Source organism: Excalfactoria chinensis, chromosome 1, assembly GCF_039878825.1.
Source record: "Excalfactoria chinensis isolate bCotChi1 chromosome 1, bCotChi1.hap2, whole genome shotgun sequence".
NCBI lineage: Eukaryota > Metazoa > Chordata > Aves > Galliformes > Phasianidae > Excalfactoria > Excalfactoria chinensis.
Window position 1 is genome coordinate 49893847 of NC_092825.1, and position 26427 is coordinate 49920273.

The 26427-nt window shown below is 39.7% G+C and overlaps 1 protein-coding gene across 2 annotated transcripts in view; it reads left to right on the forward strand.

The window, feature by feature from the left end:
• Window positions 1-26427, forward strand: part of LARGE1 (LARGE xylosyl- and glucuronyltransferase 1) — a 312296-nt gene that overhangs the window by 11115 nt on the left and 274754 nt on the right. The window contains exon 3 of one of the 2 annotated variants that reach the window (XM_072326861.1): window positions 21933-21992. The exons of the other annotated variant lie outside the window; for it this stretch is intronic. The gene's annotated coding sequence lies outside the window, so the exon portion shown is untranslated. The remainder of the gene's footprint in view (window positions 1-21932; window positions 21993-26427) is intronic. 2 annotated transcript variants of the gene reach the window in all.

Consider the following 26427-nt stretch of genomic DNA (forward strand, 5'->3'; position numbering starts at 1 on the left):
TGGATGATCTTTTAGGTCTTTTCCAACCTTGGTGATTCTATGATTCTAAGAACTTGTGGATACTCTGGATCTATTAGGAAAAAGTCCCTTTGAGGTGCAGATAAACATGGAATATTACTTAGCAAAACTAGTAACCCGAAATAAAGTGTAAATTGACATAGGTCTCATTACTGTAAGTACAACATAAGAAATTTTATTAGCATGTTGCAGAACCATTGAGACTAATTCCATTCATCCTGGAATGTATTGTCACAACTCTTCTTGACTTGAATGCACGATCCTAAAAAGCTCCAAGTTTTCTTTGGCTCTCAGTGGTATTTGTTACCTCTGAAGTTTTGCCTTGAATAATTTTCTTTGTTAAAATGTGTATTTACTTACTTAGAAGACGGGATGGCTTACTTCACAGAGCAAATGAAAGACTTATGTGGCATTATAGCTGCATGTGTCTTTTCAGTATTAAGAATTTTCATGTCATAAGAAGCACATTTCTTCCTGTACAAATGTGAAATTGTGTTGTAAATGAAATCTCTTAATCACTGCTCAGCTTTGCTAAGCTATTTGCTTGAGTCAGCAACTGCTGAAAAGTACCATAATTATGAAGCAGAAATTTGGGACTGAAGATTTTAAACATTTCATTCTTCCCCATCATTAAGAGAATAGTGGCTTAGCGTTCAGGAGGAAGAATGTTCTAGTTTCAGTAAACAGTGTTCAAATTCTTGTATTACAAGCTTGTGGTTTTTAGATTAGAGCAACATGTTCTTGTTTCTCTTCCATCTTCTCACTGGCAGTCTTAACTGTTGGGTTTGCATCTGGTTTTTAGTCCAGACTATTTACTTTAGAGCTGTGTTTTTACTTTTATTTTTTTGATAGTCTGGTTCTGAACCACACTTTAGGTTAGGTGGTCTATGTGTCTCTGGGAAAGGGTTGCCTTGAGGCCAGAAGTTGACCGTGTGTTGTTTGTTCTTTTTACTTACTGATATATGAAAGTATTCTGAAAATTGTTCTTAGTGATTGAGACGCTTGACTACAGTGAGACCTGTGGTTTCTACAGGGTGGAGGTGGCGTGACAGCCTGCGTGGGATTTGTGGACTGCTTCATTAAATCATCTGGTTATCTGCTTTGGGCTGTATAAAGTATCAATTTCTCGTTCTGTCTGAAGCCCAAGTTAAAACCCTGATTTGCACTATTTGGAAAATGGGCAATTTTACTTAGTTCTAGCCTTCATTTTGGGATAGACTGTAGGATGCTTCCACACTGTAGGCTGTAGTGAATGCTGTGAATATTGTCATTGAAAAAGGTGGTGTCATCTGAGAGTAATACCCTTGTGGCATCCCCAAATGCACAGTGACCACTGGTAGTTGTGCTTGCTCAGTTTCTTCTATGCTTTACATACATTTGGATTTCGTGCTCGCTGTAGAACAGGTATAATTTAATGATGTATTCGTACAGAATTAGCACAGAAAAAACATATGTCTTTGGTAATGCCTGGCAACCACCATCCATAATGCTGAGTGTGGTGCTCAGTAAATACAGCACTATGCAGTTAGACAAAACTGGCAGGTCTCCTTAAAAGCACACCTTTTATCCTGATGTTACTGAATGTACTTTTAAACCATAGCCCAGATTCTCTCTCTTAACAAGTGAGAGGGTTTTCCTTTTTGCTCATAGCTGTGGAGGACTCTAGTCTTTAGGAAACACAGGTAATAATAACTATATTATTAAATCAAAGGTGGAAGAGTTAAAAGAAGGGAGGATGCAAAAACCATTCAACAGTCCTCTGGAATAATGGCCTTAAGTCATACGTCCTTGTGATTTATACACTTGTTTTTATTTGTTCTGTCTGACAGAAAGCTGTGCCACTGAAGTGATTTGATAATAACCTGTTTGATACATTCGTAGTCACTCGTATTCATAGAAAAGTAATTTGAGGCCATTTATGGATTTAGTCATTCTTGCTATATGCATTTCACCTCTGATGCCACCTTCAGTAGCTTAGATGGAGCTAGACAAGGACTCATTCTCACACTGTTCTGTCTCGTGCTTCATAAATTTGTCTTCCTTTTTGTTTTAATATACTGGAAGACTGGTAAGCTGTGTATGTACTGTATATTTAGTTTGTATACATGTAGTCAGCATATGTGAATATTGATTGGCAGAATTTGCAGTTTACTTGCTGAAAGCATGCTGTTAAAACTGTGAAAAACCCATATTAAGGCAAGCAATCTAAAGAACAGAAAGAAATTTTAAGAAAGACAACTGATGTATTTCTTTAACCTGTAATCTCTATCGCGGCCTCAGTTTTACAGTACCAAATGTTACTGAGATAGAATCTCTAGGGGATGAAAGTGAGTTTCAGGTCTTAGACACCTGACTTATTCCAAGAGACATGTACTTGAGTAACTGAAGAAAATGGAAGTGCAAGAAAGATAACATGGCGGAGAAGTGGTCTAAGAGATAGAGGCCTTGTTGATCTGTTTTGCTATTTTTGAGGTGGGGAGAGGAAAAAACTGAGAGGATTTTTTTCTTCAGAAAGAAAATCCTTGCTGCTTCTGTGACTGTCCATCTTCTCTATACTAAAATGTTACCTTTGTTTAGTATCCCTAACCTTGTAATAAAAAAGTTGTTCTAGTGCAAGCCTTTTATGTTAGCTAAACTCAGTTGGCTTCCCTGCTGTGACTTCAATAGTGCATCATTTCCTAAGTTCAGAGGATTTAATGCATTTCAGGTGAATCTGTGAGTTGCTATTAGATGGTTAGAAGAAAAATAGCTATAGTGGTTTGGATGCAAAAGCTGCTTCCCCAGCTTCTTTCCCGTCCCGCCCACTGACACGCAGAAGCATCTGCCTCTCATCTCCTCTTTGCCTGGCATGCTGTGTGAGTGCATTTTGACAAACATTTAATGAGCAGGGATCTTTGGAAAACCTATGAGACAAAATAACAGTGGTGAGAAATGTAAGTAATTTTGTCTCACAAGATAGATAGCTACTTATGCAATAGAGGGTGATGCTGTGGCAAATGGAAATACTTCTGTAGTAAATGTTATCACAGCAAAAAAGCCTGTCATTTCTAGCTTTGTTGAAATACAGCATCTCTAAATTTATAACAATTATTTATCAGTTCAAGAAAGTGCAGGTGGTTTTTGCTTATATTCTTCCCAGAAGTTAGGTGATTTTCTTTTTGTAAAACTTCATGAATATATATTCTGTCTTCTGAGAACACTGGAAATGAGGGAGTATGTTTTTCAGTTAAAACACTTGCTAAGATTTTGAACTTTGTGTGTTCACAAATAGGAATAAGGACTTAAATCTTCCCCGTGTCTTGAGGAAAGACTGGCATACAGAAATGATGTGTGTTGCTTCAGTTGTTGCAATGTATGCATATGGGAGGATATAAGAGGTTTGAGACCCCTGTATTTTTTCTGAATGGGGATTTTATGCAATGATTTTACTTGTTACGTAGTCTGGTGTAAGCAGATTTTTTAGGTAGTATTTAAGACTCTGTGCTCTGAAAAGACCCTCAAATCTTTAATAAGTAACGCTACTGTTTATAGCACATGTGAAGCTTTAAGTAATTGTGCTAACATCAAGCGTTTGGAGGATTGCAGTCATTTGAATTGGATTTAATAGTTGTTTGTGTCTGGTAAAGAACTGGCAAAAAAGGAGAGCCGAGCAGTTCTCGGGAATTCTGGAAGAAAATCAGAGACTCAAATAATCTTGCTCTTGGATTTCTGCATGTGTTTATGTAAAATGTCTTCCTGGTCTAATAGAGTAAAACAGTGTAAATTCTTCTGTATCCACTTGGCTTGCCTGTATCTGACCAGATTTTCAAAATTCCAACATCTCCTAAGCAAAAAAGTTTGCGAAGCTGAAGGGGAATAGAGATGCTGGGTAGGAGTATTTGTATAGGGAATGAGTACATTCTGCAAGTTGCGTGCTGGTGTCTTTGGGAATGATATGTAAGCGTGGAAAACAGGAAAACGAGAAGAGAATGGAAGCCTTGTTTAAAAAAACAACAACAAAAAAAACAAACAGAAAACATTTTTTTTCTTAATGTCCTTCTGAATTTGTATATTTAAAATCAACACCTGTATGCAATACTATAATGTACCTTGATGTTGGGAGGAGATGTTTTATAAATTCAATCATACCTTCAAAAAAAGAAAAATCTACAGAAGTTGATAGCAATGAAGATCATCGATTGGTAGGAACCCAGTAAGCATGTAAATGTTCTCTGTGCATCAGAACTACCCACTCTATTTCAGTACCAACAGGTGGGAGAGAGCCTCACAACTCCGGTGGAGCCAAGACAGGTCTAAGGAGATGACTAAGTTACTCAAAGACATCAGCATTTCATGAAACTGACTAGGATGTGTCTTCCCATGTGGAAGCACCGCAGTTACAAAGTTATCCAAAGCTCTGGCTTAGTAGAAAGACTGTGTCTTGCTTCACTGACAGGTTTGCAAAGTTCTTTGGCCTGCGGATAACTCCCTGGTGAGAAGATACCTTATCATCCTACTGAAGCCAAGGGAGAACATTTTGTGGACTTCTCCAAGCCATTCTAGTAGTTGTTTGGTTTAATTGACATTGTGTTTCTTTTTAATATAAAAGACAGTTGTGAGAAGATTTGACCCAGTAGTGTAATTAAACTTTTATTGTTTAAAGGGAAAATGTTGGTAGGCTTCCTCTTTGACAAGTGATTTCTATTTTCTGTAGTATACATCTTTACTGTTACTCGTTATCCAAATTCATCTGGTTCTGTTTTTCATCTCTTTACAGTTGTCATGTTGAAACTGACTGTGGTACATGGTATATTTCCTTCCGTATTATTTATTCCTCAAAAGGCTAGCCTGACAGTAAACTGTGCATTGTTCCTTTGAAATACTAGGGGATGCATCTGGAAGGTAAGACATTCCAGATGGATATTCTGTTGAGATGCAGTAGGGAATGTGCTTGATGTTTTTTGTTTTCTCTTCCAAGATTGGAGGATGCAGAAAAGTTGATCTTAATTTCTTAGCCTTTTTGTTTGTGTTTTTTTTCTTATAGTGAGATGTTTGTTAGTGCTAGGGGAATTATTCCAGTCATGGAGCCTGATGGAATCAGCTTGTGGAATTCCAGTATCTCTTCCTGGTTTCAGGAATCAAATTCCATAAATAATGTCTAAACAGATTTTTGAATCTTCAAGATTTGAATTTACAAGGAAGGTACCACATTTCATTGTTTGACCTGGCAGTTGTTTTATCTTACAATGGCAATGATGTTTTTGAATTCTTAAGTATTTCTGTAGGAAGACAATTGATCAGTATGAACTAAAAGCCCAGGCCATTCATTCAGACAACACAGTGCACCAGTGCCCATTAGACCTTGAGAAAATGTTTTAAAGAACATAAAAATTACAGGGGCTCAAAAGGCTGGATAACTATACCTACATTGAGGTTAATAATAGCAAGTATTGAATGGAATGAACAGTTGCAATTTAGAAGACTTATGAATATGGCAGTGTATTTTTACAGTGTCTTTGTGAATACAGTAGGCCAGGTGGAATAAGAATAGATTTCTCAGAAGCCAAAAGAGACGTGTATCCAACAGATGCTTGAAGAATGAAATCCAATGAGAAGTTCCAGATGAACTTCTCTAGCAAGATTAAAATCTGCATACTATTTGGAGTTCTTGTTCTTGCATTTATAAAATTCTTTGCTTTTTGAACAGCCAGACAGTGTTACTAGTGAAAGAACATGCTTCTCCTACAAGATAGCTTATAATTGAAGGAAGAGTGCAGATGATATTTAACTGAGTTCCTAAAATATCTTTGCGACTTAAGCTAACCTGTTGAATATTTGGAAATATACAAATTCTTTTTCCCTGTAACCCATTTTTTTTTTCCTCTAGCCACAGCAGTAATCTGGTATTTATCTGAACAAAGTAAAAAATCTATAACTGCACTCTGACAGTCTGCTCCCTGGATAACCGCAGAGTCTACTGTTACCTTCCTTCACTAGCTGTATAAAGCTAGAATAAAAATGCTTTTCTGGTAGTAATGGAAGATCCTTTACAATTTCAAATGTAGTTTTCAGAGAGATTTATAATTGGTCACTGCACCCCTGTGGCTGCCTAGATCATTTTTATAGGAGCGTGAAGGAAATAGAGAGAGAGGAGGAAGAAGGAACACTACAAGACTGGCCTGATCCCAAAGCATCTCAGCCTTAAGTGTTCTGTTTTTGGGGTAGGCATCTGACTAGAGCCACCCCCAGCTGACATCTGTGGAGTGTGTGATCAGCTTTCTGCTCTCAGTGAAACTCACACTGAAGAACGGATCTCAGTCAGCACCAATCTCAGAAGATGAGTAGTCATCTGTTATCCTCAAGGGATCTCTTCAGTAGGTAAAACAGTACTGAAGCGCACTTTTATGGAGTTCTCTTTAGATCTACTGATGCTTTTAACTACTTTCTGTCACTGTTAACAAGGACTTAAAAAAAGAAAAGTTTTCTTGACCTTCTCATGGTGTTCTGTTATGCAAGATTTTTCTCAGCCTATTTTACCAATGTGTGATTTTCTGTTGTGTTTGACATGCTTCTGTAAAGCAAGCTATGTGAGTATTTCTAGGATTGGAAGTACCCTTTCCCCTTCAATGGAGATGTTTATTTTTCATTTTATACTCATCTCATTCTGATATAAGTAATTGAACAGCTCATGTTATAAAAATCTGTTTAATTTTCTGTGAATGGATGGACAAGATTGTGCTGCTTTGAAGGGCTACTAAAGGAATGAGTTTGCTTCCTTTAGAAAAGGTGTAACTCTTGACCAAACCAGAAGTGCACTCTGACTTGCCTTTTATCTTCATTTGTGCTAGAGCCATTCCATATCACCTACAGCATGAGAGGTGGCCTGCTGATTTATAGCACAAGGATTTCTTTGCTTCTATTAAATTTGCAAACACGAATGGGGAAAAAACAAGATCAGTTTCTTCATCTTAAAAGAAGTTTAGATCCTGTAATCAGCTGTAAATTGCTGTTTTTTTCTTTTTTTTTAAGTTCTCTTCTAACGTGATGTAGGCTTAAAAATATTTACCTAATCCAGACTTGTGAATTCTAGAGTAGACTGCTGCATTAGTATGTTTGGCCATGTTTTGCTTTCTCTGCCAAGAATTGTTTTTCTGTCTATTAATTGGAGCTGTCACTGTGCATGCTGAAGCAGTAGCGATTTTTACATGTAGAACCAGCATACCAATCAGTAATTAGCCACAAGTTCAAAGTTTTGCTCCCTAGTGTATTGCTAAAGGTTCATGCCTAAAGTACTGCCTTCATCTTGTGAACTCTATTTCCAATTCAAATTGATATTACAGGGGGTAGATGATTCATTACTGTAAATTCATTTGCAAAGGGGGTATTGGACCCAAGTCAGTAAGCACAGTATCATAAAGAGGGTGGTCTGCTGGAGTGACTGCTGGCCTAGACTCCAAATGTGTAGATCTTTCTTGTGTGCCTGACTGGGAACTTCTGAAGGATTCTTGTAAAACAAAAAATTAAATATATATTTAGTTAAACATGCATTTTTTTTTTTCTAACTTTTGATAGTATCAATTTCATAAAGTCAGTACCTGGTGCTGTAAAATTATAGGCTGAGTGAATTAAATGATTGTGCCTGAATGACTGAAGTGCTGTCCTCTTGGACAAGCTATCAGTATTCATTTACTGGAACCACTGGTACTGCTGCAGGGGAAGAGCAACACTTGGCATATGTATTTATGCCCTGTGGAAATTTAAAGACAAAAAATGGTTACTGTCATCTTAGAGTTTTAGAGGAAATTATTTTACCATCATGGCTGGCCTTCGTTTATGATGAGTTCAGGACTGCTGAAACCTCAGATCTATCTGTCAAGACTGGTAAACATCAGTACATGTCTAGAAAATGATAAATAACAGCACCCTTAGACACACTTGACCTCTGCTGATGTAGAAGTGGAAATTTGTAAGAGAAATCATACATTTTTCATGAATGTGGCATGGATGGAAGTGTAAGCATGAGAAGGAAGAGCTGAACAAAACAAAGCAGTTGAAAGCATGGCCTATGTTGATAACAAAGGATACCATTTCCAGGACAGTGTTCTCAGCAGTAAAGCTGAGGAATGGAGATTGGGTGAGAACTGGCCTAAGATTTTGGTTATTGCATTTAGCAAGTCTCTGAGACAGAAAACTGTCTCATAAAAGCTAATGATTCCTAAGGAGGTATGAGAATCTCTATTAGAACTCATTGCCCCAGCAACGAGGTAAGGGCTTGACAGTTATCATCTCTTGTGTTTTTTGTGCAGGCCAAACAAGCATGTATGTCTGGGAAGTGGACAGCTAACTGAAAAGTCTGGCGAACTTGGTATTGCTAAAATGAGTGCTGCAAGTTATAAGACAGAATTGATACTTCTCAGACAGAAGCAATCTATGTGTGCAGATACTACTATTGTCTTGAAATTCACTTTAGAGACTTCTGCTAATTTCATTAGATTTAAAATACATATATATATTTTACTTTCCTCCTGGAGAAATTTAACCTACTGTTTGTTTCCTCAGTCGTGTCTGTTGTGATCAGTCCAACTGTTTGTGAACTCTTGACCGTTCATAGCATGCAAGCCAGTAAACCTGACAGACAGGTGCTTTCTCTGAATGGCTTCCTATGGTGAATTTTGTGTGCCACTTCTGTCTTGTCTCTGGACTTCTAGTACTGCCAGTCACTGTCATATGTAAGCATTGTTAAGGATGATATGTCTGTGTAATAAAGTCTGTAAAAGGCTTTCTGTAACTGTTGCATCTGGGCTCTTCTGTAGTTGAGGAAAGGTATGGATTTTTATTTTTTATTTTTCAGCAGTGGGAAGGGTTGGTGCATTTTCGTGGTTTTATGTGCATGGCCCATTTGCAGGCATCTTGGGAAGTATTATAAATGATATGGATTCCAGTGATGTGAAGCAAAGGTAAAATCGGCACAGCCTCCTTTGATGCTTAGTATGTAGCTGATTCCTCTATCACCTGAAGATGAGGTTTTATTCCTGGCTGTTATCTACAGTCTTGAAACGTACATTGGCTGAAGAAAGCAGCTTCTTTGGTGGACTGTGGCCAGCTCAAGGATGATGACCCGTTACTGATGGAACTCTTTGCCTCACTGACTGCTAGGACCTTGGGACAACAGCAGGGGCATGTTTGGAGGACTCGATGAGAGACTCCTTTGCACCTGGGTTGGAAACTCACACTCAGCAAGTCTCCTGCCGATAGGAAGGTTGCTGTGTTCTGCCAAGCTGGAATAGAGATTTTTTTTGGAAAAACTGTTTCCATTTTGTGACTAAATTACAGTTAATTACGATAATTTTACTTGGAATGATTGATGCAGGGATCAATGTGATGTGGCCATGTTCTCATCTAGGAGAAAAGACTGATGTTTCCTTGTATGCTGGAGGCAGTATAAAAGGTTTCTGCCTGATTGTGTTTATGATTGGTATAATTTTTTTTAGAAACTTTTACCCTTTCATTGTACGAGACCCACTGTTGTAGCTCCTAAGTTCTGCTTTTTGCTAAATCTCTTCATATTTTCCAGTAGTTCCAGCATTTTCTTTTTTGGACTTTGATTTATTCCTTCAGAAATGCAGACACAGATGGTGGAAGAATACATCTATAACAACTGCGTGGTCCTTCAGGCATAGTGAGAGAGGGTACAAGTTGAGCCACAGGGCTAAACGCAGTGCCAGGTTTTCTGTTCCTTCACACATCAAGTTACGTGACAGTGATGTGCCTGTATGTTGTAGGAGAAAAACTCTGCTTCTTAGCTTTGTGTAGCAACATTGATTCTTTCAAAGTTTCCACAAAGGACTCTGAGAGATAATGGAGGTGCATGTTACACACCTCTGAAATCCCAGCGCTGTGGCTGGCAGTCTGAGCCAGAGTTGGGGTCTGCTGATACTAGATGCTATTGAAAAGCCCTATTGATCTCAAGATATGAGAGAGGAATAATCAGTAGCTGAAAGTGGGAAATCAATATTGGAATGTCTTGGATATTTTTCTGTTTTGTAATTTTGTTCGAAATATGTACTGAAGTATTTAGAAAATAGTAAAAATGACAGATCGCTGCTTTTGAGTGCTTGCTGAGTTTAGCGCAATGAAATTCTCATCCTCATTGGAGCATTTTGCTTCCATGAAAAGAAAATTAATGAAACAATAAACATAGGTATTTAGTAATTTAGTAGTAATACAATACTGAGTCTAATTGTTAAGTTATTTAATGATCACACAGAAAATGTGTGAGACCATTAAATCCAGCTTCCTATGTGGCTGTTAGTTATCCCTGTTTTGCAGGCATTTCCTATAGGAGATAGCAAGCAAGTGTTCTACCCTACAAAATGACTTGACTTGACAGTTTGAAGCTTGAGTTGGAATCAATTTCTTAGGCATTTATCAATTAGAAATGTAATTTTCTGTTTTGCATGCTGTTTCATCTTGGGCATCTGGGTGGCTGTGTCTGTAACTTATTTCTTTCTCTAAAACATCCTGAGACACCTACAAGATTAGCATGATGGCTGACCTCCTTTATTAGATTTCTTGTCCTCTGATGTGAGGTGGTGAAACAAAATCTTGCCACTCAGTGATTCATGATGGGAGATGTTACAAAGCTCAGCCACTAGCAATGAAATTATACAAGTGATATCCTTGTCCTACATTTCAGAGTACAAAGCACAGTGTAACAACCTGAACAAAATCAATGCGCAGGGAGGCAGAGAGCAGACAAATCTCCTAATCTCTAATGGTTGAAGTTGGCAGAGTTGTAAATGAGTGAAAATAGGACCTTGTATTAAAGGCTGCATGATAATTTTTTAACCTAAAAGTCTCCATCTGTGCTGTATAACTAGATAAGGTGGCTTTTGTCTCTTTAGTAGGGGGAGGGAATGCTCTTGCATTTATTTCTTTGTTTTTTTAAACATTGCTAGCTGGTACTGAGCAGTCGCTCCAGAACCAAGCATCTTCATTGGTCTGGAACAACAGGAGAGTTTCTGTTTCTGCAAACTGCATCAAGCAGTCTAGACTAACAATGTAAGGAGTGTATTACTGACAGTGGGAAGGAGCTAGATAATCAACTTGGTGATTCTTGCATCAAAAGCTCTTTCTCCTATCGGGGTTATATAAAAGTTGGTTCAGCTAGCTGAACTGGGAAATTCTTTTTCTTTGGTTGTGGTGATAGGGTGCATGGGAGAAATAGCAGTGTGCATAGCAAACCAAGTTAAGGTGGCTGTTTTGGTGGGGGAGTGAAGTTTGCAGTCATCTTGAACTACAGGCCTCTGCTTGAGAGCAGGGGGGCTGGAGCACAGGGGCTGGAGCGCAAATCTTATGTACAGCAGTTCAGGGAGCTGGGATTGTTTAGTCTTGGGAAGAGAAGGCTCAGAGGAGACCCTGCTGTACTCTACAGCTTCCTAAAGGGAGATTGTGATGAGGAGGTGTCAAAGGTTACCCTAAAATCTACCGGCACCCATGACAGGGGTATAGACGGCCTGCAGGGCCGCTATCCCAAAAGGAAAAGAAAACAAGGAAAGAGAAAATAAATACAGCGGCAGCGATCTAAGGAGGCACACTATTTTACTAAATACTATATCGGAATACAGAATAACACAATATAATGCAATATAATTGGAATTAAGGCTAACGAATCAAGTGAAATAAGAGAGAGTGAGTCCCGAAGCCGAGAGGCCTACTGTAACTCTAGGCGAAACGGCTGGAACGCTTCCACACACTCCCCCATGGCTGGCAGGATCCGAGAGAGCGAGTCCAGCACTGAAGTGAGATTATATAGTCCTGGTCATATGACTGACCGTGGTGCTCCCTGGGACATGTAGTCTTCTTTCTGTGAGCAGCAGATTCGTCAAAATTATCTATGCTTAACATGATGTTATGATGTGGAATACTGATAGCAAAATTACAAAATTGCAAAACCATGACATTCCACCCCTTATTCTACATCATTACATTATGCTTATTATACACACACACACATATATATAGTCGTGAGCAATCAGCAACCTTATTTTCTTAACAATTTATATCTATTTTCATGCAAATCCTTAGGCTGAAAATAAAACTCCGTAACTTAACACACTATTATTTACTAACTCGAGAAATGGCAAAACTGCCGGAAAGAGGAACATGATAACGGTGGAGGGAGAAAAAGGGGAAAGGCAGCAGTAGTGGGGCCTCCCCCACATCAAGGTGCACTCATCCTTTCCCTAAGCTACAGGGCTGCTGCACGGAGGACTTCTCGGGACTGTCCTCCTCTGTCTCCATCAATCTGGATGTCAGGTCAGGAGCCCAGAGCATAAGCAGAGGGGAGAAGCAGACCAGCATCACTGCTGGTGGTATGGCCATCCTCCAAGTCATCCATTCCCTTCACTGGAACAGAAGCATCAAGGAGAGGCTCATCAAGAAACTCCCCAGCAGGTGATCACAGTATCACAGTATTGTGCAAGTTGGAAGGGACCTTAGAGATCATTGAGTCCAACTCCCGGGATTTGAGCCCTCTGTGTAGCAGAGCGGCACTTCTACCACTTGCACCACAGAGGGGATTCGAACCCAGGCCTCCGGTGTTGCAAGTGGCACTTCTACCACCGCACCACCGGGGCACACGATTGTGCCAGCAGCTTCACATCCTGGCCTGGAGAGTTCAGCTCCAAACCCTCGTAGGGGAACAGTGAACTCAGGCCTCGTGGCTGCAGGATGACCCCCCTCACTGCGGGGTGGCTCACTTGGCACATCCACACCATCCTCACCATGGGCTTCTGCTTCATGCCCAGGTGACAGGGATAGGAGTGGAACTGCTGGGGCAGTGTCTGGAGTACCATGCCTCCATAGAACTTGCTTCTCCAGCCCTAATATGGTATTTCGGGTGATAGCATGGGGTACTGCGTACGTTTCAAGCCACCCAGTGGTTGCCTCCACCATGGTGAGCACATAACGCTTACCATTGCGAGATCATGGCAAGGTGATATAATCAACCTACCATGCCTCCCCATATTTATATTTTTGCCATCGCCCTTCCCCCCAAAAAGGTTTCCTCCTCTTGGCTTGTTTAATTATGATGCATATTTCACAGTCATGAATGACCTGAGCAATAGCATGCATAATTAAGTCCACCCCTCGGTCTCTGGACCACTTATATGTTGCATCTCTTGCTTGATGGCCCGAGGTCTCATGGGCCCATCAAGCTAGGAATAATTCGGCCTTGTTCTGCCAGTCCAAGTCTATTTGAGCCACCTCAATTTTGGCAGCTCGATCAACCTGATGGTTATTTTGATGTTCTTCAGTAGCCTTACTCTTAGGCACATGAGCATCTACATGGCACACCTTTACAACAATGTTTCTTATTTGGGCAGCAATGTTTTTCCACAGTTCAGCAGCCCAAATAGGTTTACCTCTTTGTCGTTGCCAGTTGTTTTGTTCCCACTGCTGCAACCACCCCCATAAGACATTTGCCACCGTCCATGAATCAGTATAAAGATGAAGCATTGGCCACCTCTCCTGTTCAGCCACATCTAAGGCCACCCCTCATGCCGGACAGCCGGGCCTCCAGTGGGCTGGATGGGGGCAGTGCAGTTCTCCTGCCCCATGGCCATAGCGGTGGGCGCCTGCTCAGCCTGGAAACGCACCAACCCCTTCCAGATATGGAACAGACCCACCGGGAGAGCTGAGACCGGTGACGTCCGCTTGGGGTTGCGCTGCTCCGCTACAGGCTGCCTCGCCTGGGCTCGGGAAGGAGCCTTGCTCTGACCGGAGGTTGTTACACTCAGACTGGAGGGCGTCGTGCTCAGACTGGAGGGCGTTGCGCTTGGACTGGAGAGTGTCATGTCCAGACTGGAGGGTGTCACGCTCGGACTGGAGAGTGTCACGCTCGGACTGGAGAGTGTCACGCTCGGACCGAAGGGCATCTCGCTCAGACCGAAGGGCGTCTCGCTCAGACTGGGGTGTGTCTTGCCTGGACCAGAGGGCATCAAGTTCGGACCGGAGGGTGTCACGCTGATATAGGAGGTCATTTCTCTCAGCTCTGAGACTCTCCATCTCAGTTCTGAGACTCTCTATCTCAGCTTCAGAAACTTTTTCCCTCTCTGCCTTTTCAGCTCTGAGACTCTCTCTCTCAGCTTCAAAATTGAATAAGGCCCAATAGGCATTAGCCAGGCCCCAAATCATTTGTGCCTCCTGAGATCTGCCTGTGCCGCAACATTCCTGCCTCAAATATGCGATTAAGCTCTCAGGATTCTTCAAGTGTTCAGGAGTAAAGCTCCATGACACTGAAGATGTCTGCCTTTTTAAAGTCTCCTCAAAGTCTCTCCACACTCCCTGCCACTCAGTATTCTCTGGTTCTGGGGAAGACTTCCTCAGAATGTTATAAATCCAGATACTGAGTGAGATTAATAAAATAACCAACAGTATGTTCAGGGAAATTAACAGTGTGGTCAAATGGGCATTCAAAAACTGCACTAAGGATTCAGGGAAGGGACGAGGAGCATACAGCACCCTGAAAAGCAGTTTTACTAGCAGTTTTAACAGAGCACACATTTTTTTTTTCCTCTCTTCAGTGACGAGATAGCAGAGCTAAAAGTTTACAAAATATTCCGGGGTATTGGCAGTCCGCCTGGACTTTCAAGGTCAAGCTCCCAGGTGCAGAAACGTAAACTTCAGATAGCTCCTTAACGAAAAAAAAAAAATCTCGTAGCTCGGTAAAAGCTAAAAGAACAGCAGGAAAAACAGCAGCTTTTGCAGTTTTTGCCTACTTTTTGCCCAAATTATGCCCACTTTTGCTGGCAATCTGCCCGCATCCTCCACCAATTATGTCAAAGGTTACCCTAAAATCTACCGGCACCCATGACAGGGGTATAGACGGCCTGCAGGGCCGCTATCCCAAAAGGAAAAGAAAACAAGGAAAGAGAAAATAAATACAGCGGCAGCGATCTAAGGAGGCACACTATTTTACTAAATACTATATCGGAATACAGAATAACACAATATAATGCAATATAATTGGAATTAAGGCTAACGAATCAAGTGAAATAAGAGAGAGTGAGTCCCGAAGCCGAGAGGCCTACTGTAACTCTAGGCGAAACGGCTGGAACGCTTCCACACACTCCCCCATGGCTGGCAGGATCCGAGAGAGCGAGTCCAGCACTGAAGTGAGATTATATAGTCCTGGTCATATGACTGACCGTGGTGCTCCCTGGGACATGTAGTCTTCTTTCTGTGAGCAGCAGATTCGTCAAAATTATCTATGCTTAACATGATGTTATGATGTGGAATACTGATAGCAAAATTACAAAATTGCAAAACCATGACAGGAGGGGTTTGGCCTCTTTTCAGCAGTCAACAAACAGGATTTGAGGAAATTGCCACAAATTGTACTAGGGGAGGTTTAGATTGGACATAAGGAAAAACTTTTTCTCTCAGAGACTGGTCAGGCATTGGAATGGCCTGCCCAGGGAGGTGGTGGGGTCACCATCCTTGGCAGTGTCCAAAAGGTGTCTGGATGAGGAGCTTCAAGATATGGTTTAGTGGCTGGTGGTAGCAATGGTAATGGAAGGACAGTTGGACTAGATAATCTTGTAGGTCCTTTCTGAACTTTTGATTCTATGAGAGCAGGGCTGTTTTGTGGTATTAAATACACAGAATAAATTATAAAACGTGGAGTTGTACTGGAATGTGTGTGGATAACAGTAGGAATTTGTTTAGAGACATGTCCAATTGCACACAGTCAATGCAGTGTGAAAGTATGGAAGTGAATACTCTAAGTCCTGCCTTGAAAATTCAGTTCTCTGTTTTGAAAATGTTTATTTTTATTTTTTAGAAATCATAGGATGATACCCATTTATGTATATATAGATAGATAGATATAGATATGTATGCATAAAAATACATCATTGCATACCTAAATGTGATCTTTCCTGTGAATTGCAGGGCAAAAACCTTTATTACTTCTCCACAATTCTTTTCAGAAACTTTATGCCATGCTACAGTAACACATCTGTCAGATGCTATACTAACTGTCTCTGGAAATGACTCATGAGGATAAATGTCATTCCAAGTGGGATTTGTGCTTATGAAGCACAGAGGTGTTCTGGAAGATTTAATTAAAATCTAAAACTAAATATTCAGTGTGCAGGTGGGGAAGAAATGGGTTCAGTACATGTAGAACTTGTTAAGGTTTTAGGGTCTGTCTAGTAGGGGTTTCTACTGCTGATATCAGTAGCTAAGTGCATAATATCGAAACGTGTGCTCTATTGTCAATGCTCGTGCTTTTTCCATTCCTGAGAATCACGAGCACCGTGCTGTCTTTCTCCCAAGTGTTGTTAACAGGAATGTTTTGCAGGTCTTCTCGGTGTTTCTTGCAATGAGAAAATGCAGAAAAAGGTTTTATCTTCTTTCCTGGGGTAGACAGGAATGCTGCAGAAATTTCTAGTAGACTGGTAAAGAATTACTGTCATCACTCCTTCCAGTTTGCCCATTTTCTTCTGGGTCATAATTGTGTTTAGTGAATAGTAAACTCTTTATGTTGTGAATTTTACTTTTACTGCCTCTAACTCTCTTGGTGGACAACTGCCAGCTTTGTCTGTCCTTGAAGTAAGAATATGTAAGCTTTAAAATGAGCCTGTATATAAGTGCTGTAAAATAAGTTGTTTTCCTTAAAATAAGGAGGGAAGGGGGGAAAAAAAAAAAGTAATAGTGATAAACTTATTTTAAAGGACAACAAAATTGTTACTGCCTGAAACCCAAACATTGCCACAGTGACAATGTGAAACTTAATCTGACTTGACTGAGTTTACCTGTCTTCAGAGAAGAGCAAGGAGGAAGAAATGTACTTTCAAGATGCTTTAAGTGTCTCTTATGAATGAGCCTTAAATCAATAAATTTGTTTGCAATGAATGAATAAGTTAGTATCATAACTTTTGTTAGACAATGAAGTAATGCTGATTCTGTTGTTTCTTTATTACTTTCTAAATATAAGAAGAAAAATGTTCTTAATTAAAAATAAAGAGGGAGGAGGAAACTAAATACATCAGTTCTATTTCATACCTGAATATACTGACAATGACCCACATTTTCACTATCTGGTGACTATCACAGCTGGTTTGCATGGCTTGAGGGGCTTGTGCGCCTCTGTTCTCTTTTTGTCTCAAAGGTTAGATCCAATGTCCTTACCTCTTCTTAGGCAAAATTTCAAAATCCCTTGAGTCTCAGATCTAGGTTACAATGCCTCTGGTATAATTCCCTCTTAACCACTGGGTTCGGGTATGTTCTTGTACTTAGATTCTTAAGAAGTCTGTGACCAGTCATGTATGTAATGTCATCTTAAAATAAACAGATTTAAGAATAGGGGGAAAAAAAAAGTAGATGGCTGAAGGTATTTTTAAAGACATTAGTCTGCAAGCTTTTTCTTCCCAAGTATCATGTCTGGTTTTGTCTCATATGCTGTACATGTCTGTCTGCCTAGCTCTTAAGAGCTTCCCTGTAACTGCGTTGTCTTTTCTTTCTCCTGCAAAGTCACTTTGATATTGCTATACAAATACTGACAGTCTTATACTCACAGGTCTCCAGATGTCCAGCAGGAAATCTTATGAATCTCTTAATGCTTACCATCAAGTCACAGATCATCAATAATTCAATTTGGAAGGAACCTCATGCAGTCAGCTATTCCCACTTTTACTCGTGGTACGGCTTACATTGAGCCAGTCAGAGGGAAGCTATCCTTCTAGCTAATTAACTTAAGTGAAGAATGCACCAGACTTGATGAATGTTTAATAAAGCACAATCTCCATAAACTTTGAGAAGATTTATTAAAAATAATTCTATTCCTCCTTTGTTACGTGGACTACTTTCTCTTTCCTACTTTTTCTTCCCTTTCAAGCAGTCCTTTGCCAATTCTTGAGTGATCTTTTTCTGTGATGGATCATTTTGTCTGCAGGAATGGAAAGACATGCTTTTGCTTAATGGTTTGTATTAAGTTGCAGGCAGCTGGAACTACGGCTGTCTTTTGCTACCAGTGTTGAAACACAGGGAAGGTAATGGGAGATCCACTGTGAAAAATGTTAGTTTCTCTTGTCTTTTTTGTTTTCTTTGCTGGGATTTAGGTGCCTTTTGAAAGTGTATTTGGGAGAATTGTGTTTGGTAGTGTATGCTGCAGTGTGTGTAAATCCCCTGTAAGATATGTTTGCAGTACAACAGGTTGAAGGAAATGCCCTTCTCTTATTCCTGAAGTGCTGCCTGCCACAGGACATCTGGCAGCCCAGTATTAAGGTAGCTTTTCTTTGCTGTTTAAGGGAAAGATACCTACCATTTCTTAACTTCTGCGTGAGGAAGCTGGCCTGACATCTTTTAGCACATCTGCTTCCAAGTACATAGTGGAAAAAAATCCTTTATGAGCACTAAAACTTGTTAGTGCTTTAGAAGAAATCAAGCAAGATGTTTGATGTTTTTAGTGTTTCAATTACTAGACAAAGCAAAGTTGCAAGTATTCATAGTAAAGAAACTGCTTCCACAGAAGCCTAAATAGAACTCTGTTTATCATCTCTGCCATTGAAGTTATGTTTGTGAGTAATCTGGTTTTATCAGATTCAGCATATGGTTAGCTAAGCTAAAGTGAGAATACATTGCATTCTGTGAAGCCTTATAATAAAGCAAATGGTGACCAATAATAGCTAATTCTTGAAGTTGGAAAAGACTTCTACACCTGGTCCAACTGCCCGCCCATTCCCACCATGCCCCTCAGTGCCATGTCCACGTGGATCTTGAACAGCACCAGGGATGAAAACTTCACCACTTCTCTGTGCAGCACATTTGGCAGGGCCCCCATGGAGAAGTTTTTTTCATGAGTCAGCCAAGTTGAGTTCCCCTAGGAAGAGGAAACATCATCAAGTACTGTGGTGAATAGTGAAGAAGGACTCCATAGTAGCTGAAAGGGGAGCATTTTGCTACAGAAAGGGAAAAGGGGCCTCACTAAGGCAAAGGGTAGTTACAGATAGATAGTTTATGTTAAGGGAGGACAGAGAAAGGGGGAATTACAGACACTTAGTCAAAAGAAAACCAGAGAAGAGGGCAATAAAGATAAGAAGGAATTGTCCGGAGACCTCTGACAAGAAGAAGGATTAGATACACCCGGGCACGACGACACTGACATGGGAGAACTATAACAGCAGATAACACCAAGAAGAAAACAGAAGAAGAATGTGATCCCAAAACAACAACAAGGGTCGCGGGGAATGGGGTCAGAGGGAATGGGGGAATGGGGTTGCGAGGAATGGGGCCATAGGGAATGTAATGAATATGTAATCAAACTGGGGAGGAGACTACTGATTATGTATTAGCTTGACCTATATCTGTAACACACTTTTCTCCTTACGGTGTGCAAGTTTGGAGGAGCTATCCCCCTTGCACCCGGCGCTGTGCAACGCTGGAATAAACATACCTGCTTTATAACCAGTCTCTGGATTATAGAGTTTGATTCCGCAAGTCAGTGGTAATTCAGGTAAAATCAGAGGTAGAAAGGGGAGCTAAAGCTTTGTAAGAGGTGTAGACCTATATCTGATTTGGAAAGGTGCAGATAGGCTGATTAATTAGGCAAAAATTGCCCTCACACCTCTTTGTTTTCTCAGTCTGCCTTTTTAGCTTCACTGTGAGTCTTACAGCAGGGTTTAGAGCATCTTTGCAACCTTCTGATGTATGTAGATATATATGTAAATGAAACTTTAAGATTTGCAGAAGGCAATAAATCTTGTGTCCATTTGCCTTGCAAAATTTCTTACCCACAGTTGGTGAGTGGGAGAGTGTATTTGTTACTGGCAGAGCCTGTCAGATCTATAATACACAATTGTTTTAAAGAAAGTGATGTTATAATCTAACTTTCTAGAATGTTTCCCAGTAATAAGTTTTAAAACAAATGCACTTACTTTAGATTGAAGATTTTGCCAAGCTCAGTTTTCAAGGCTGGGAGTTGGCAGAGTTATAGCTGTTATTAGATATACTGAAGGTATAATGCAAAGTTCTTTCAGTTACTGAAACTTATTTCTTCTGATCCACTTATGTGGAAAATATTGATCTGCCCTTCTGTCTTAACTGTATGTTGTCTTTGATCTGAATAATAAAAAAGATCCAGAAAGTCGTATCTTTATTATTTTTTTTATATATATATTTATTATTTTTATATTCAGTGTCAATTTTGGGAATGTGTGGTGCTCCTTGCTTTCAGAATGAGCTGTTATTCTTCCCTCCTACCTCACACCTCCAGTATGTATGACTTCTGAGTAAGCTTCCATTTCTGCATTCTCTTCTTTGAAGCTGGCAACCTTGCCCGTGCTTCATCCAATGCATATGTACATAGTTACACTGAGCGTGTGCTGAAGAAGCTCTCTGCCATTAACTTATGGCAAGGGAGATTATATAGATGGTGTATGATTCCAAGGAATCCAGTGGACAGCCTATTTTCTTTTGTTAATGGTTTGTTACAAACAAATACGACTATTAATTCTACATCAATGAATCTAGGTTGCCATAGGGCCTTCCCCTGGCCCATACTAAAGATACCTTTGATACGGAAGGAGTTGAAGTGGCTGCAGAGGGAGAGAAATTTGTTCACAATCATGGTTTTGAGGGTCTGCGCTCAATGTAGCAGAGAGTGAACAGAGAATGTTAATTGCATTTCCTCTTTCACATGTGATTTTTTTTTTTTCTTAATTACAGCTGATGTGCATAAGGATTGAGTGATAGCCCTTTAACAAAGTGAGCTCTTGTTGCAGGATGTTGGTAGGAGAACGTTACAAGGACTTTTAAGGTTTGCAGGAGTTTTTGGTCGTTGCTTTATGTAGTGCTCAAAAGTTACTGGTTATCTCTTAAAAGAAATGCCACATGCAGGTTTGGGTGGGAGGTATCATTTTTTCTGAAAGAATATATCCATGTCTTAAATCAAATTCAGATGTGTCTCTTTGTGCAAAAAAAAAGATTTTTCTGCTGGTTCTAGAATCCTGTAGTTCTCAGGTATGGAGGAAAGTAAAACACCCATTTAAATTCAGAAGATGCCTTTGCTTCTCTCACTGATTGCTTAAGCCATTACCTGACAGCATCGGACAGTGAACACCTGAACTTCACCTCCCTTCAAGAGAGATATTATAGCAGTAATGACAACTAAATCACCAAGTGCAGATGGTAATCCAAAGGTAACTCTCAGTGCCTGAACTAATGCTCTCCTAACTAGATTAGGGCTCAGACTGATGCTGTTTAAGGTTCTTTCTTGACAGTCTTCACTGAAATTATGTAGAGGTAGAAGCTTCAGACAGGAGACTAATTCTCAGCAACTTTTAGTAGGAATTAATTCCCAATTTATGTTTATGTCTTTGAAAATTTCCCCTGTTCAAGCTTAAAAGAAAAGTGCAGCGTTTATGGAAGAGATTTTATTTTATTTTTTAATTACTGGATCTAATTAAGAAACAAGATAAATCACTGAAATAGAAGTTCTTGTAAAATAATGAAAAGGATAATTAGCAATCAGACGACTGTCATTCTGGTAGTCAGAAGTAAACCATAGTTGGAAGAATTTTCTTGTCCTTTGTATTCGACTGAAAGGAAAAAGTAGTTGATGGAAATCAAATGTGATTTTACTTGTCTTTCCCCTCCAGTAATAGGTGTCATGCATAAGTCTTGAAGCCATAGTTATATTTGTGAGTAATACAGGGATCTTCTGTCATCTAGACTCTGTATGATGAAGCTTGAAACCATTCTGGATTAAAGATGGTTAAAACTGAAGGTGCCACTGTGATGCTACTGGCAAATATATGCATATACTTACAAGCATACATACGTATTTAGATGAGAAAAATTAAGAATGTGTGCATTTTCTAGTCTTTCACATCCAAACCAACTTGTGAGACTGTAATTTTGCCTCTTAGGTCTGTATATGGAAATTGCTGGGCAGAGCCTCAGAATCTGAAACACATCCTTGATTTTATGTAAGTAATTGCATGAGTAAAGTTATGCAAAGCCGTGGCAGATATAAGCTACAGTTAGGAGGTGTGATTGCAGCTTCTACAAATAACTGGAAAACAGATTTAACCCAGCTAGTGTAGGAACCAACAGTGTAGTCCGTAGGTTTCAGCAGTAATGATGCTGACAGGTCCTGGGTTTTGAGTACTTGGCCACCAAGATGTGAGTGTCCATGCGCCTAGACTGCAGTCATGTTACTTGCTTTGCTACAAGCGTGTTAAGGACTGCTGCAACCCATGTGTCTTTTTTCTTTATGGTAGAGTTGTTGTGTCTTTGTTCTGGAGTTGCAAACCTTACTGTTATTCTTTAGCTAAGCTCAGTGGCTGGATGTGAAATTTACTCTTCTCTCAGGAGTTCCAGTTCTGTGTCCTAGATCAGTGCTTATTGGCATCAAATTTCTCTTCATAGTTAGATACTCACCTGAAATGCCTCGCAGAGTGAACTGCTGTTTGTTTTCATTTCCAAGCCATGATTGGGAATCACAGAGTCATAGCATGACCTGGGTTGAATGCCTGATTGCTTCCTGGGGTTGATTCCAGGGACTGTAAATTGGAATTCTAGCACCTGAATTTATCAAAAAAGTATTTCCTTGAGTTGAGGCTTCTCTTAGTGTTATGTATGTGAAATCAAGAACTGCATATGTGCAGACACTGGAGAAGTGAGCTGTATTACTAAACATGTTGGTTTTAAAGGAGTTCGTTTAACTTGACTAAATCTTTTATGTGAATACTTTTTCTTCCCAATGGAACTACATAAAACCAAAAGAGTTTATTGTTCCTGGGCAAGGGTGTTCATATAACCTTTAAATGTAGTGTAGCTAATCTACTTGAATTCCACATGCATAGTTAACTTGGTCTAATTTATCTGAATGTCTCCAAATGGACAAATTAGCCCTACTGACTCAGGTCTATTTACTCCTAGCACTGATTCGCAAATGGCTGAGTGACACACGCTGAGGGAAGGTAGTGTTTCTTCTGTACTCTGTACCAGCTCCTGTCTCTGGAAGTTAACCACTTGAAAATGAGTTACCCTTTATCTTCTTGCAGCTGTCAATTTTGTCTTTCAAGTGCTGCTCAGTTGAAAATACCAAATTTACTCCTGTGCTCCCTGACCTCTCTTCATACGCTTACTTGGGATAAGAATGAGTGGTGAAAGGCTGGTTGAAAGATGAAGAGTAAAAAAAAATAACTCCAAAGTAAGTGTAACTTAACTGTCTTCCTAATATACTTAGTACAGGTGAAGGCACAATCTTTGAAAATGGGCATGAGAATAAGGGAGACTTTGAAGAAGAGCAGGAAACAAAATCACGGTTAATACATTTTACAGAAGTATGATTTACATTCCATGTTACCTGATTTCCTTTGGGTTCAAAGGCCTCCCATATGGATGTAGGGTAGGGGGGAAACAGCACAGTCTTCTTTTTGCAAATGCTGCATTTTACAGTATTCTGAACTGGAGATTTTTATGATGACATCAAGAGCAGTGTGTATGTATATACATATATATATATATATATACGTATGTGTGCGTATATGTGAGCAGGAAAGAGGAGAGAAGAGGATTTAAAGACATGGTTTTATTGGTAAACATCTGAAAAGTCCAGTTTGTAGAGAGAAGGAAAAATCACAGCTATTCAGCATTTGAATCTCATTGCTTTTTGCCATATTAATCCTTGGAAGGCTGTGCTTTTGAAGGGGGGGCAGAAGTTAGTGGCTTTATTTAAAATTTCTGCTTATTTTAATCTTTTCAAGAGGTGAAGACGTGCTGGTTCATCAGTACTTCTCTGTAGTTTTGTGTTCTTAAACTGTTTTTACATTGAAATAAATATATTCTTTCTCTTCATGCCACTGAGATCTAAATAGAAATGTGGAATCAGACTTGCATAAAGTTATAAACCCATTTATGCTAAGGTTTCTGAAGCACAAGTGACGAGATGTTGAAAGCCAGAACTCTGCAGTGATGAGTTCTGGTTGTGTAGAACTGACAAGGAACCACAAATAGTGGCAGTAATGTGTAATTGGCAGTGTCCTTTCTGTGCTTCATTTGTAGTGCTTTTGATAGCATAAAATAACTTTTTTTCCCTATCTTTAGTTTAGATCATGCTTTCCCTCACATAACTGTGTTTCTGCTCTTCGAAGTTTTTATTAGGGCTAGAACTTAATGTGACACACAGTGTGTTTCTTTTACTTAGTGATTATCATGTTCAAATATCTCAGCAAAGATCTGGGAGTAGTTTTTCAGCTGCAGCTGTGGAGAAAAAAAGAATTATTTAATCTTAAAAGTGAATTTCTAGAGCTGGATTTTTTTTTTTTTTCCCCCCGCTGCAGCTTTTTTAACAACTGTTTGGGCAGCTTAATAGGAGATGCTGCTTTAACCCACACCCATAGTTCTAGTCATTAAAAGGAAGACTTCAGCAGTGATTGCCATAAAAAGCAATGGTCTAAGATGTGACTCCATTGCTGTTCGTAATCCTGGAGCATATGCCCACTATTGCAAAATAGGAGTAGAATGCGTTAAAGCCTTGTTGTCATCAAAGCACTGGTATGTTTTAGTTTTGCTCTTGGTTAGATTAATGATGGAACTGTATTTTCTTGAATAACCAAATTAATTACATGCTGACTGTACACTGATTTGCTGTTCTTTGAGTTGTTTTTTGGTGTGAGCTCCAGGCTAGGTTAGCTAAGGGTGCTACTGCAAGATGACTGAATGCATCTATAAAGTCTACCCTCCTGGTGGAATTTACCATCTTACTTGCTTCCTTCAAATGACTGTGTTCCTCATTCCTATTTCTTCTTGCTTACGTTTGTAGCACTATTGGAATTAGCCTTGTTAAGTCAGAAAACAGGCATGGATTTCATTCAGGCGTATGTAGATGTTCTTATCTAGCTTTAGTGAAATGTTTGAAATGTCCTCTAGAAGGCTGGAGTTAGTGTTGAAAGAATGATAGAAGAGAGAACTTCTCTGTCTGCTAAAATAGTTTGGTAGTTGAGTCAGAAATAGCCTTGAGATCCCCTGTTTTTACACTGAGAAGTCATCTTAGGTAAACTGTAATAAGGAGTTTCTCTGAACCTTTCTGTTGAGGTAGAGTCTCCTGTGTAAAACAAAATCCCATTTTAAGCAGTGCTGTGCTTTGTGCCGATTACCTTATTTTTAGTCTCAGCTTTTCTGAAAATAGAAAGGGAAGGAGGGGGAGAATAGAAAAAAACAGTGACAGGACAAGGGTTGCTTCTCAGCTTCCCTTACTATGATCGGTTTGTGGACAGATGGTCGCTGTGCTCTGAGACACAAATGAAACATTAATCAAAGCCTGCTGTGATTGTGTTGTGACTCGCCTCTCTCAATTCAACTTCCGAATAGAGTTTAGATACTGTTTTGTTGCAGCCACAGGCTCTTTTGGAGCATTAGGTTCACTACCAGCCTTTAAACTGAGATACACAATTTGAAACCTGCTAATCGTGGCAGTCAAAAATCCTGATTGAAATCTCCTTGCTGTCCCTCTAAAACCAGGTGGCAAAAACATTTCTGGTTCTTACCCAGCAAAGTTCATGACCTACTAAAAAGGCAAGTCAGACCAAGAATCAGGAGAAATGTAATTCGGTCTCACACAGATGGGAAACTGAAACAATTGTGAGTTGTCTTGAGTTGTGTAGGTCTTGACCCAGAGTTATAGACAGAACTCAGATCTCTGGAGTCACAGCCCTTTGCTTTTCTCATCGTTATTTCTAATCTTAATTTTTTCCGTGAAGAACACTAACAAGGAGTTTCTGTGCTGCTGAAAGTTACGCTATAGTGGCAAACACTGTGGAAGATCAAAGTACAGAATGAAGTGCCATTTTAGAGCTCTTTTATTTACATTGCTTGATCATCATAGGAATTTCTGTGCATCAGTGCCCAAAGTTATGGTTATTCACTCACCTGGTCAAGCAGGCTGTTCTGTAATCGTCATTGTCCTAAGTACTAGATCAAACAGTAGTGATTTAAACCTTTTAATGTTACATTTGAAATTCGTTTCACCTTTATTCATCAGTAATCCATCCTGATTGATTACACATTTGAGTGTTTTAAAGCCATGTACTAACTGTCTGTATAAATACTACCCATTAGAAAATGCTTTAAAAGTTCTGAATTATGTTTGTTACCATAGCAATATTCAGTTAAAGATTCATAGAATGGCTTTTTATTTCCTTCCTGCCATAGGGGAATTTGCAAGGGAGATTCAAAATCTATTTCAAATGCTGAGGATTCAGTAGGACTGTGTGCATTGGTGATTGTGGGGAGAAAGGGAAGGAAAAAACTGTCCAAGGTTTAAACCTTTTTTTCTGGAATGCTAACGATGTCTACAGTGATGGGAAGGCTTAAAGTTTGTGGTTGCATCTTTTGTGTTTTAGGGGGCTTTGTCTC